Genomic DNA, 14,994 nt, shown 5'->3' on the forward strand with positions numbered 1-14,994 from the left:
TCCACAGTGTTCCCCTAGTGCATTCCTAATGGCCTGGAATCCTATTTTTTGATAAAAACCTGTCTAGTTCGTTCTTGAAACCCATTAAGGTTTCTTGTTCCACCACCTATGTCGGTAATCTGTTCCACATACTTACCACCCTTTTATTTAAAAGTTCCTCCTGCTTTTCCTATTTTCTTTTGTTGTCGTTAATTTATAAATATGACCCCTTGTGCTTAAGTTCTGTACATGGCAGAAAAGCTCATTTGGATCCAGTTTGTCCATACCTTTCATAATTTTAAGCACAATGTGTATAGCGTAAATGTATTGCTCTTTGTTTTATACGCAATGGTCATTACAACGCACCCTAAACCCAGTGTGCTTTCCCTATAGCCAGTTCAAACTTCTTGTGTACTTTTAATGAAATATCAACTATTAATGCCAGGACTGTCTTGTGATCTGTAACCTTTACTGAGTGCTAGATATAAACATTCCTGGAGTTTCCCCACCCCAAATTCATAACATTACGCTTGTCCACATCGAGGGACATCTGTCATGTACAGCCCCAAATTGATTTGGAATCTAATAACATTTTTGTGTCATCTGAAAATTTACAAACAGTTCTATTAAACCCTCATCCGAATCATTAATGAAAATGATGAACAGCAGTGATCCACACACAAAGGCTTAAGGAACTCCATGGGATAAATTTTAACCATACGAACAGGTGGGTTGGGGGCGGGTGGGAAGGTAAAAATAATAAAAAAGTAAAACCCGACCCCAACCCACCTACTTCCGGTTTCAATGGAGGCGGGTTGAGGGGCAGGCGACCAACCCACTCTCGGGAGGCGGGTCCATCAGTAAAATCTTTCAAGGAGGCTGTGGGCCTCCATTTTGACAGTTTTTTTATTTTTAACTCCTGGGGACTGGGATTCCCGGACCTTCTGATTCATGCCACGTAAGAGGAGGCGAGATGATCCGGATCAACAAGTAAGTGCTTTTATTGCACTGCTTGTGGGCCAAGAGAAGCAGGGGTCTTTCCTCCGGGCCCAACAAGCTAACCTGCCGCGATCCCACACATGCACCCCTCATGATCGCCGACCGTCCCCCACAATCTCCGACCCCCTCGCAATCTCCGACCCCTCCCCCATAATCTCTGAACCCTCCCTACGATCTCCAACCCCTCAATGTCCGACCCCCCTGAGTCCAAACCCCCATGAATGAGCCCCTAATGACCACCCCCAATGACCGCCGACCTCAATGACATCCCCGATGACTGCCCCGCCTGATGACATCCAAACCCCCCCGATGACCAGCCCCCCGATGACTGACCCCCTGATGACCCGTGACCCCTCACGATGATCCCCAACCCCAACCCCCCTGATGACTGACCCCCCGATGACTCCCTCCCCGATGATCGAACCCCCAATGACCCCCGACCCCCTGATGACCGACCCTCCTGATGAATTCTGACTCCGACCCCCCCCCTGATGACTGACCCCCCCCCCCAGGATCCCGATGACACGTGACATCTCGCGATGACCGACCCTCCAATGACCCCATCCCCCTCCCCCGATGACTGACTCCCCCCGATGATCCCCGACTCCGATTCCCCCAACTCCCTGATGACCCAATTCCCCACTGATAACTGCCCCCCCCCCAATGGCCCCCGACAACCTCCCCCCCCATCTAAGACTTACCTACTGGCATCCGCTCCCTGGCTGCTCTCCTGTCCAACTGACAGCCGGCCTGTCAATCTGGCTGGCCTGTCGGACAGGAAACCTACAGAAAAAAATGAAAGACGTCCTTACGTCAAAATCGTAAGGATGTCCGGGTTACTTCCGGGTTTCCTGTCAGGAATTCTACCCCCCACCCCCTCCCCTGCCCTCTTCCTGGCTCCCCAATAAAATTTACCCCAATTTGTTTGAACCTCTCCAATTTGGTTTCCATTCTTGCCACAGCACTGAAATAGCGCCAACCAAAGTCACAAATGACATCCTCTGTGACTTACCATGGTGCATTATCCCTCCTCGACATCTCTGCAGCCTTTGACATGGTTACCCCAACCTCCTCCTAAGTCTTTCCTTCGTTATCCAGCTCAGTCGGGTTGCCCTTGGTTGGTTCCACTCCTATCTATTCGATCATAGCCAGAGCATCTCCAGCAATGGAGATTCCAATCCTTTGCTCCTTCCTCTTCCTCATCTACATGCTGCCCATTGGTGACATCATCTGCAGTCATAGGGTCAGTTTCCACATATAAGCTGATGAAACCCAGCTCTACCTCTCCACCACGCCTCCTGAACCCTCCACTCTCTCTATGTTGTAAGAATTCTTGTCTGACATTCAGTCTTTAATGAGCCACATTTTCTCCAGTTAAACATTGGGAAGACTGTAGCCATGGTCTTGGGCCCCTTGCCACCTATTCCATCCCACACACCAGCCACTCAGGCTGAACCAGACTGTTCACCATCTCGGTGTCTTACTTGGCTCCAAGATGAGCTTCTGACCGGATATACTCTCCATCTCAAAGTCTGCCTATTAGCTCCTTAACATTGCTCGCCTCTGGCCTGCCTCAGCCTATCTGCTGCTAAAACCTGCATCCATGTCTCTGATACCTGACTCGATTATTCCAATGGTCTCCTGGCCAGTCTCCCATCTCTGTAAACTTCAGCTCATCTAAAATTCTGCTTCCTCTATTCTATCCCACACCAGGCCCTGCTTACCTATCACTCCTGTTCGTGTTGACCTACATTTTCTCCCAGTTCTCCAATTTAAAATTCTCATCCTTGTGTTTAAATCCCTTCATAAACTCACCCCTCCCTATCTCTGTAACATCCTCTAGCCCTACACCCTCCAAAAACTCTGCATTCCTCTGGCTCTCATTTTTTGTGCCTCACGATCCCTTTGCCTCACCCTTTGCCTTCAGCTGTCTAGGTCCCAAGCTCTGGAATTCCTCCCTAAACCTTCCCCCTCTCCATCTCCCTTTTCTCCTTTAACATTCTCCTTAAAACTCACTTCTTACCCCATCTAATATCTCCTTCTTTGGCTCAGCATCCATGTTTGTCTGATTACGCTTCTGTGAATTACCTTGGGAAGTTTTTTTATGTTAAAGACGCCACACAAGCTGCAGTTGCTGTGACCAGGCACCATTCAGAGCTCTCTGGTTACATAATTTCAGTTACCTATCCAGCAGGATTATATAGTCCCATATAATCAAATCTTTTCCAATAACCTTTTGTGCAGCACTGTCAATAGTTTTTGTAAATCTAGATATACAATATCAACCATGTCATCCACTATTCTGGTCACTTTCTCAAAGAACTCAATATCACACATGAAGAATGACCCTGAAAATCCACAAGGGTGATATCCTAACATAAGTGCCAGGATGTTCCTGTTGGGAGCCTCTGCCTCTGACCCTGGAAGAGTTGTGGGGTCGGGTGGAGGTTCCCTAATCTTTCATAAGGGGGGTGAAGAATACGTACAATTTAAAAAATCTTTGGGGGTCCAGTCCAAGTCCCGGCCTGAACTCGCAGGTGGGTTCTATTTCTGCCAGCCGACAGGCCTGTACACCTCTTCTCAGTGAGAGTATCAGCCTCCCAGCAGATTTCCAGGCCACGACTGAGGAAACTCCTGACCTGGGAGACCACGTCCCCTTTGACGCAGGTTACCATGTTTTGGGGCTGACAAAGGTTCCGGCCCAAACAAAGAGCCACTCCTGCTGAACATGATGGGAGGGCCCAGAAGGGCTCTGGATTTTTAGACCTCAAGTTTTGTAGAGTCCTACATCGCATACTTCACTGGGGTAAACCTTTGGAGCAATCACTGAAAGTGCGGAGTCTCACTTGACAGGATATTGGATCAGGAGTGGACAGGGTTAATTTGCAGTGCTCCTGCTTCTTTGATCGTTAATTTTGATGATCAAAAATTTGGCATGCTGACCTCGGCAACTAATTTCCCAATATGCGCTCTTGTTGAGCGAGACGCTACCCTGGGAGGTCGAGTCTCTGAAAATTTACTCTACTGTCTTTTGGAGAGACATAAGGAAAATTGGTGACGAATTAAATCCATCTCAAATAGATATACTACAACAATGAAACATTTTACTAGGGGGGCATTAAAATAGCAAAATGCTAGGCTTAATAGGAATATATGGATCTATAAAGTTAATTGTATTATGAAAACAGAGCACCTTGATGACTGTTTCAAACAATTTCACAGCAAGTATGAAAATAACAGAACTAGATTAACAGCGAAAACAATAAATAAAGTTCTCGGTGAAACAATGGTAGATAAGTCCAAAGTATGATAGAAATTACAGAACACAGACACAGAAGGCCCACCACCTTATTCTCATATAATCGCTATAATGGAGCCCACCCAATTTTCCACCCATTTAAATTAATGGATGGAAAATCAGGCGAGCTGCATTATGGGGGTTCAATCCTTCCTGTTCAATTTTCCTCCATGTTCCATGCGCACTTAATATTTTACGCCCGAGTGCAGTAAGAGGAAAATCTGTCCTGTCAACTTTGTAGCTACTTTTTACAAACTTGCACACAAACTGAGCACTAATGCGTACATTTTTTCCTTAAAGCACAAAATATTTTTCTTAACAGCACTCTGGAGATGCTGGGGAACCATTTTGGCAGCTTTAGAGAACTCAGGAGCTGAGATGTGTATTTAATTTGAAGAAAATCTTCATAAGTTGTTGCCATGGTGTTAACAGATTGGCTTGTATCGTTGCTCAGTAGGACATGAGATTTTGCCAGTAATTCCCAGCTGGAGAAATCCAGATGTAGGTCAGACCGGCAAGGGTTCAGCCAAGCAGTAGCTGGACTTTTGCCCCCAGAGTAGTAAGGAAAGTCAAAAGGCTAGGTACCCCAGTTTTGTCTCACACATGTTCTTCTAGTTGTCGAGCAGCATAGGTAGAGAGCAGATCATCATCATAGCTGTGGACTCATACGGGGAAATTCTGAGGAAAAAAAACTACGGTACAAAAGTAACTTACGTAAATTCTGTGTCAGTGTACTAGAGCTATTTTTAAGGGAGGAAGGATCCACTTTTAAAACTTTTTTATTAACAGATGATAGTATTGGTTTACAGCAACAATGTGAGTTGAATATTGGAGAGTGGGATGCTCGAAGCAGTGATAGGCACATGACCTGGGCCAGCAAACTCCGCCAGCATATCTGTAGCTTCTACCTCTGTAGCAACAATGTAAGGTAAAAAAAAATGAACCTCAACCCAACAACAGTTTTATCAAGAGTCATTTGTCCCTGGTTTTAATTTGTGCTCTAAATGTAGTAAATAGAGGTATACTGAATTTTTGTCACAGATGTAATGCTGGGTGTTCTGCAATTTGGTTTTGCTATGTTTCAGCTGCATTCAGTACGTATCAAAATGTGACAATATGACGGAAATCACGTTTGTGTGTTAGAAAACAAATTTTATTCTTCAGTTCTCAAAAGGCTAAAAACTCTGCACACTCAGTGGATACTGTTTAGGAGCATAGGAACAGGAATGGGCCATTCAGCTCCTCAAGTCTGTTCCGCCAATCAATTAGATCATGGCTCATTTGTATCTTAACTCCATCTACCCGCCTTGGTTCAGTAACCCTTAACACCCTTACCTAACAAAAATCTTTCAATCTTAGTTTTGAAATTTTCAATTGACCTTTTTGGGAGAGAGAATTCCAGATTTTCACAACCCTTTGTGTGACGAAATGCTTCCTGACATCACCCCTGAAGGTCTAGCTCTAATTTTAAGGTTATGCCCCTTTGTTCTGGTCGCCCTCAACAGAGGAAATAGTTACTCTCTATCTACCCTATCAACTCCTTTAATCATCTTAAACACCTCAATTAGATCACCCCTTAATCTTCTATACTCAAGGGAACACAAGCCTAGTCTATTCAACCGGTCCTCATAATTTAACCCTTTTAGCCCAGGTATCATTCTGGTGAATCTGCGATGCATACCCTCCAAGGCCAAAATATCCCCCCTGAGGTATGGTGCCCAGAACTGAACACAGCACTCTAAATGGGGGCTAACCAGAGCTTTATATAATTGTAACATAACTGATGGAGTTATAAAATCATTACAGTTGCATAACTCAGTAACCTACCATCCTTCCCAAATTCTAAAGCAAGCTCTGGTTCACAAATAAAGCTGGTGGAACAAGAGATGGCCTTTGTCCCAGTGGTAGATTGAAGTCAGCAACTGACTGATCTCTAGATGGAATTTTCACACCAGCTCGGAGTCAATCTCTCATCTTGCAGCCAGAGCTTTGAACCTGCAGCGACACAGTTATGCTGCAATCCTAAGTTCTTCTTAAATGATAAAACTGTTATGCAACTGTAGTCTAAAAGTTACACAAGCCCATGTCGAAGGGTTGGAGAAACAATTTGGCATCTGCTGTGTATTTTTCTCTTGAGGCTAAAGAACTTGATAATCAGCACAAATGGGGGACCAGTAACTGTGGTTATATTTCAACTTCATGGCAGTCACCTTATCAAAATCAGATGAGGTTTGGCTCTTTGGTTTTGAAGAAAAGCAACAAAATTGAATCAACACGGTTGTTGAAGCAAAAACAAAGAGGAAATTGTGTAATCCAGTGAATTAAAAGTTATTTCAAGCCAAGAAGCGAATTGAAAATGAAAATTATTTAATAGCACTTGTAACTGTGCCTCTTGCTGTGTCTGAACTCTATTATATAAATAGATGGTTAGTGTTAACCATTGCAAATGGCAACCCTTGATTTTGGAATTATTTCAAAAGTATTTATTTGACTGGTGGGAATTAATATGCTCCCTGTTAAGTGAAAGGGCTCGATTTTAGGGTCGGGTTTCCGGCGGGTTACCAGCGGGGTGGCCCCGAAAATCCCGATCTCCGGTCACGTAACCGGATCGCGACGAAATCCCGGCCACTTCCGGGTACCGCGCTGACGTGCGGGGCTGCGCGCGCAAGCCCCGCTGGTGGGAATCCCGCAGGCAATTAAAGCCAGCGGGGTTCCACTTGAGAGCACTTAACTTGCTCGTTGTGGTCAGTTAATGAGCTGAAGCAGCTGTCAAAAGAGGAAGTGTGGGATTTTAGTTTCAAGGCAGTGAGTTTCCCACACTGGGGGAAACAGTACCTTTCAAACCAGGCGTGTTGCAGCCAGCAGCCTGTGGCAGGTGCCAAGGTGCGCTCCACGGGGGAGAGCCCTCACCCACGCAGGAGGCCACCGCGTCACATAGGGCAACCCCTGCCCTCCACCACCCCCCGCCAAGCCAGAGGACAGACCGACACGAAACCGCAGCCCCAGTCCGAGGACCCACACACCTACCCTGCACAACCCCTCAGACCAACACCTGCCAGTTGGGTGGTGTGTGGACACCCTCGGAGGACGAAGAGCATGACCAGCACCAGCAGCCTCGCAGTCCACGCCGTCCGCCGCAGAGACGTGGATCCCCCCAACACGGTGTTGTTGCACGCCCACCTGCACAGCAGGAGGGAGGGCTACCGCAGAGAGAGACGCGTCGCAGAGGGCACTACCCTCGCCACAGGGTCCACAGACCGAGGCGCAGCTCCCCGGACCTCTCCGAGCAGCAGTGCACAGGGAGGCGCAGATTCGCTCGACATGTAGTCGTGGAGATCTGCAGCCTCTTTCATGCCGAGCTGCTCCTGGCTGGCCCCAGCACCAACTGCTTACCTGTCGCTGGCAAAGTCACCACTGCCCTCCACACCTTCTCCTCCGCATCCTTCCAGGGTGCAGCCGGCTACACCGCCGATGTCTCTCAGTCGTCTGCGCGGACGAGCCCTGCAAATACACCTGCACCTACTCTGCAGTAACACGATGGGTGGCATCAGTGGTGGGTCCTCATAGTGATACCCAGGAGCGGGCATTATTGGACACAACGGACAGGATTCGCGGAGACATGGCAGTGGTGGTGTCAATATAATGTGTGCTGTTTGTTGCTCTGAAATTCAATATGGGTAACACCCATGACAAACCCTCAGACACCCTTGTGCACCCCCTTCATGCTTACAAGACGTTTGCCTTACCCTGCCTACTGCACATATGTGATGCATGCCCTGTGGCTGCAGCACAGGTGGTGGCAGGTTGAGTGAGGCTGGCCGTGAGGGAGATGCACGAGAGGGTGAGTATGGGATGGAGCCATGAGATTGTATGAGGATTGGGTCGCGTGTTAGTGGCAGGATGAGTACTGGCGAGGTGAGTAGGTGGAGGTAAGATGAGGATGGGGTGTGAGTGGGTATGAAGGGTGATGTGACAGAATAGTGTTGGCGGTGCCGAAGGAGATTTGGGGTGGGGGCAGTGTTGTGGCAGACGGAGTGTAGGGGAAAGACTTCGTGTTCTCACTGTGGCGGACCTACTGCGGTCATTGCAGCGCCTCCTGCACTGTATGCAGGTGGGCCATATGTTGGTGGCGCAGGTGACCCCCTCTGCCACCTCGAGCCAGGCCTTCTTGGTGGCAGAGGCAGGCCGCTTCCTCCCGCCCGCCGGGGGGAAGATCTGTGTCCTCCCCCTCCTCCTCACCCCATCTGATGATACCTGGGGTGAGGCATCATTAAACTGGGAGCAGCCTTCCCCCTGGGCTGCTCCATGCTGCAATTTGTTCTATTGGTTGCAGCATCTGTCAGTGGAGGACTGCCCCTTTAACTAGAGAGCCTCCAGCTGACAGATCGTACTGCGCATGCGCAGCCCGACCGACGCGCAGGCCAGCGCCGTGGACCCCGGAGGAGCAGGTAATTGATTCCTATTAGTGTGTTGCCTGCTACGATCGCGTGGGCAACCCACTAATTTCACCGTTCGCGTTTTCGACGCTCCCGGAGGACCACCCGCTGGGAACCCGCAGGCCTGCTAAATTCGAGCCCAAAGTAATGTATTTTGTAGCAGTGTTAATGGGCTGATGTATTTTGATTTAGAGTTGCAGGATATGGGACCCTGCCACTCCCCTCGTGAAGGCTTAATTTCATAAGAACATAAGAACATAAGAAATAGGAGCAGGAGTAGGCCAATCGGCCCCTCGAGCCTGCTCCGCCATTCAATAAGATCATGGCTGATCTGATCCTAACCTCAAATCTAAAGAACACAAGAAGTAGGAACAGGACCCGGCCACTCAGCCCCTGGGCCCGCTCCACCACCCACAGGGCCTTGACCGATCCGAACTCAGCTTCATGTCCAATTTCCTGCCCGCTCCCCGTAACCCCTAATTCCCTTTACTTCTAGGAAACTGTCTATTTCTGTTTTAAATTTATTTAATGATGTAGCTTCCACAGCTTCCTGGGGCAGCAAATTCCACAGACCTACTACCCTCTGAGTGAAGATGTTTCTCCTCATCTCAGTTTTGAAAGAGCAGCCCATTATTCTAAGATTATGCCCCCTAGTTCTAGTTTCACCCATCCTTGGGAACATCCTTACCGCATCCACCTGATCAAGCCCCTTCATAATCTTATATGTTTCAATAAGATCGCCTATCATTCTTCTGAACTCCAATGAGTAGAGTCCCAATCTACTCAACCTCTCCTCATATGTCCACCCCCTCATCCCCGGGATTAACCGAGTGAACCTTCTTTGTACTGCCTCGAGAGCAACAAAAAGGACCGTGTTGATTCATCTAATAGTAAAATGGTAAAATAACTGTGTATAAACGGTGCAAATGTGTAACCAGGGGAAATTAAATCCCTTTATGAATATCCAACCCAAGCCAGACCACCAGGGTGAGGCAGTGAGCAGATGCAAGGCATTTGCCTACAGGAAAATTAGAGGGGAAATCTAGTTAGGCCACTCTAATCCATCTCCTAGTGGTTGTGCTACGGAAGCACGGATTTTCTGCAATGTTCATAGATCAAGTGGAACCAAATTTGATGGGTCTGTGTCCATTGGAGTTACACATGTCTGATCCTACCAATTCTCCTGAATTAGGCCTAATTATATACGTGCACCACACTTTAGGAAGGATGTCAAGGCCTTAGAGAGGGTGCAGAGGAGAACGTACCAGGGATGCGGGACTTCAGTTACACGGTGAGACTAGAGAAGCTGGGGTTGTTCACCTTAGAGCAGAGAAGGTTAAGGGGAAATTTAATGAGGTGTTGAAAATCATGAAGGGTTTTGATAGAGTAAATTAAAACAAAAATAATTTTGTTTTGCTGGAATTTGATTTGGGAGAAAAATGAATCTGGAGAGAACATTCTTGTACAATATGATTGCTGAATAATAAAGCAGAAAATAACCAAGATAATGAATTAGAAAGGAAAAAAATCTTAGAGGCAAACACTGGGGAAGAAGAAATTTGACTGATACACTCAACGTAGATGACAAACTTGGTGCACACAACAGATAGAAGAACTTTTAATATAAAGATATTGCAGATCCATAAATGGAAGCAGGGGGTCAATGATTGTTGATTCCAGGTGAGAGAAAGACAAAGGAAGATTGCACGTGGTAAGTGCACTGTGATAAATATATTGGAGCCATATATATCAAGAAGTTAACAGATTTAACCCCTGAACTATGTTTTAAACTCATATCAGTTTAGTGGGGAGGTGTCAATAATTCCTGATATTTCTCAAACAGGAGGAAAAAGAGTTGACAGGTTTCTTGCCCCGATTCCCATTCATAACAACCCCCCTTCCTTGACAGTCCGTGCAAACTTGTATTGTGCATTCAAAAATCTTGGTGGGGGGGAAATAAAAAGTTAAAAATTGCTGTAGGAACTATTAGTAAGAAAATGTTTAATGTGCTTGCATGACATTCCTCTGTCGACTTTTTTTAACTGAATCATTAGCCCATTTATCACTGAGTCATTAACCCATTTATCACTAACAGCAATCACTAAACTCAAAAGGCTACAATCTTGTTCATTGTTTTCAGATTAACCTGAAGGTTATGCTTGTTATTGATTAACTCAATATATAAAACTCAATGTATTGGGATATACCTGAAGTAACATCTGCTACAAAATGCCTCCAGCTTTCAGCTGTCCCCTGACTCTACAGCTTTATTTTAAGAACTCTGACCCAGCTTGGCAACTTGGGATTCTCAAATTGAATTTCTTAATTGATTGTTGCAATCCTTCACAGAGATTATAAACAGCTATAAATGGAACAAATGGATGAAGACAGAGTGAGAGATGAAGTCAGAAGTATGTTATGTAACATTTTCCATGCTGAATGGAAAAAAAAATCTAATGAAGTTTCATGATGTCTGTGATGCTGCTGCTGGAATCACATCAGAACCAAAGGATAGCCAAAGAGTGTGAGTGGAGCTGTATTCCAGTCAGTTGCAAAGAGCGGACATCAACTAGGGACTGAAGCCTTAGTCTGCTGAAGTTTGGAGCTTTCACTTTCTGACTCCTGGAACGTTCAGTGGCAAAAATTGAAGTATTGATAGCATGAAAAGAAAAACTGTGAAAGAAAAAACCCATGGCTAGAAACTATAGAAGAAGTGCTTGGAGAAGCATGGGGCCTGATTTTAACTGCCCCTGCCTAACGGAAACCGGAGGTGGAGGGGGAGGGGTAGTTATAATGACACAAGTCACTTGTCCCCACCGATCCTGCTTCCTTCTCGCTGTGTCCCCATGTTAACCTCTTTTGAGCAGATAAGCAGGACATCCATTGGAAGAAAACAGGGTCCCGTTTTAAATACGCAGATTGGGTCCGATAATCACATCAGCATCAGATTTGCAATTTCAAGCTGAGGCCTGAGCAGTGAGGTGGGGGCAGGGGAGGCAGTGTTCGTTCCCTCGTCAGGCAAATCCTGACAGGAGCCCCCCACCCCCAGCCGATCGTAGCAAGAGCCTCCACTAACTGCCGGGGACCATTCCCACAGGTCCCCAGGCTGAGGCCTTCTGCCGCAAATTTCGCACCTGCCCACTGGCCAGGCTGTCTGCATTCTTTTATTTAAATGAGGCCTTGCTGGATTTTCCCCGCGCTGCCGCATTCCTCCACACCTTCCCCACCTCCCCGTTTCATCAGAGGATCTGGGAACTCTGAACTCCAGGAAAATCATCCAATTTATGAGATTAATATGGCAATCAAGCAGAAAATTAGAATTTGGGCAAAAAAAAGAGTTTTGGTCGAATTTCCACCACTCTGAATTATTCACCCCTTGTTTATTTGGATTCAAAATATGCCAATATCTTATTAAGAGCGGATCCAATGAAAGTAGGAGGCCTCACCATGAATACAACCTTGAATTTTAGAAATTTTAACCTAAACAGAGTACATTTAAAAATTGCAAAGCAGTATGGGAAAAAAAAGTTCTCTGAAACATGACGCGAGGTTTTACATGTTTGCCCTCTTAGTGCAGAGCTTTGCATCTTGGAAGCATATTCAGGAATTAATTAATGGACAAAAAATCCCACGGGATACACTGACCTCTGTGACCAAATCCCCAATTTGCAATGCTAGCATGCAAAGGTCTGCGTCAGGAATTGATATTTGTAAAAGCAATGAGCCTCATACGTATTGCTAGGTGCTGAAATATCATAATATCAATGTTTTTGTATCATGCAGAACCATAGAAAAGATACAGCACAGAAGGGGGCCATTCGGCCCATTGTATCCACACCAGCTCAAAGAGCAACCCGGTGCCCATTCTAATCCCACCTTCCAGAACCCGGTCCATACCCCTGCAGCTTACAGCACTTTAGGTGCAGGTCCAGTTACTTTTTAAAAGAGTTGAGGGTCCCTGCCTCTACCACCAATTCGGGCAGTGACTTCCGTACACCCACCACCCTCTGGGTAAAAAAGTTTTTCCTCATGTCCCCTCTAATCCTTCCGCCAATCAGCTTAAATCTATGTTCTCTAGTTCTTGAACTCTCCGCTAGGGGAAACAGATACTTCCTGTCTACTCTATCTGGGCCCCTCATAATTTTGTACTCCTCAATCAAGTCACCCCTCAGCTTCCTCTGCTCCAAGGAAAACAACCCCAGCCTATCCAATCTCTCCTCGTAGCTGCAATTTTCAAGCCTTGGCAACATTCTTGTAAATCTTCTCTGCACTCTCTCCAGACCAATTACATCCTTCCTGTAATGTGGTAACCAGAAGTGCACACAATACTCCAGCTGTGGCCTTACCAGCGTTTTATACAGTTCCATCATTACATCCCTGCTTTTGTATTCTATACCTCGGCTAATAACGGAGTGCATTCCGAATGCCTTCTTCACAACCTTATCTACCTGTACTGCCACCTTCAGAGACCTTGTGCACATGCAGTCCAAGGTCTCTCACTTCCTCTATCCCTCTCAATATATTCCCGTTTACTGCGTATTCCCTTTTACTATTTGCCCTCCCTAAGTGCATTACCTCGCACTTCTTTGGGTTGAATTCCATTTCCCACTTTTCCGCCCACTCCACCAACCCATTGATATCTTCTTGGAGTCTACAGCTATCCTCTTCACTATCAACTACACAGCCAATTTTTGTGTCGTCTGCAAATTTGCCAATCATGCCCCCTACATTCAAGTCCAAATCAATAATATATACCACAAACAGCAAGGGACCCAACATTGAGCCCCATGGCACACCATTGGAAACGGATTTCCATTCGCAAAGACATCCATCGACTTTTACCCTTTGTTTCCTGTTACTGAGCCAATTTTGCATCCAATTCACAACATTTCCCTGTATCCCATGGGCTTTTACCTTTCTGACCAGTCTGCCATGTGGGACCTTGTCAAATGCCTTACTAAAATCCATATAGACAACATCCACTGCACTACCCTCATCAATCCTCCTTGTCAGTTCCTCAAAGAATTCAATCAGATTTGTAAGGCATGAGCTTCCCTGAACAAATCCTTGCTGACTATCCCTGATTAAACCATGCCTTTCCAAGTGACAGTTTATCCTATCTCTCAGTATTGATTCTAATAGTTTGCCCACCACAGAGGTAAGACTGACCGGCCTATAATTGTTCGGCCTTTCCCTCGTACCCTTTTTAAACAATGGTACTACGTTTGCAGTCTTCCAGTCCTCCGGTACCTCCCCTGTATCTAGTGAGGATTGGAAAATGATCCTCAGAGCATCTGCTATTTCCTCCCTGGCTTCCTTCAATAGCCTAGGAAACAATCCATGCAGCCCTGGTGACTTATCAACTTTCAAGAATTCTAGTCCCTCTAGTACTTCCTCTCTCGTTATGTTTACCTTATCCAATATTTCACACCTCTTCTCTTTAACTATTACATTCGGATCATCCCTTTCCTTTGTGAATACGGAGACAAAATATTCATTTAAAACCCTACCTACATCCTCTGCTTCTACACACAAGTTACCCTTATCATCCCTGATAGGTTCCACCTTTTCCTTAGCTATCCTCTTGTTCTTAATGTACTGATAAAACATCTTTGGGTTTTCTTTAATCTTACTAGCTAATATTTTTTCATGCCCTCTCTTTGCTTTCTTCATTTCCTTTTTTATGTCATCCCTGTACCTTCTATACTCCTCTAGGCTTTCTGCAGTATTTAGTTTTCTGTGACAGTCATAAGCTTTCTTTTTCTGCTTTATCTTGCCCCGTATACTTCTAGACAACCAGGGGGCAGTGCCACCCTTTTTCTTTGAGGGGACGTGTCTGCATTGTACCCGTAGAATTTCACATTTTAGTGCCTCCAACTGGCTTGCCACTGATTTCTCCTCAAGTAGTTGTGTCCAGTCCACTTCTGCCAAATCACCTCTTAGTTCTGTAAAATTTGCCTTCCCCCAATTTAAAACATTTACTCCTGATTTAACTCTGTCCTTTTCCATAATAATGCTAAAACTTACTGAATTGTGGTCACTATTCCCAATATGGTCACCCACTGTCACTTCACCCACTTGCCCATCTTCATTTCCCAGGACTAAATTTAGAATTGCATCCCCCCTTTTTGGGCTTGTCACGTACTGGCTAAAAAAGTTCTCCTGGACACCGATCAAGAATTTTGCGCCCTCTGTGCCCCTCACACTGTTTGAATCCCGATTGATGTTCGGGTAATTGAAGTCCCCTACTATTATTGCCCTCTTTTTTTTGCACTCAGAAAT

Source organism: Heptranchias perlo, chromosome 1 (genome assembly GCF_035084215.1).
Source record: "Heptranchias perlo isolate sHepPer1 chromosome 1, sHepPer1.hap1, whole genome shotgun sequence".
NCBI lineage: Eukaryota > Metazoa > Chordata > Chondrichthyes > Hexanchiformes > Hexanchidae > Heptranchias > Heptranchias perlo.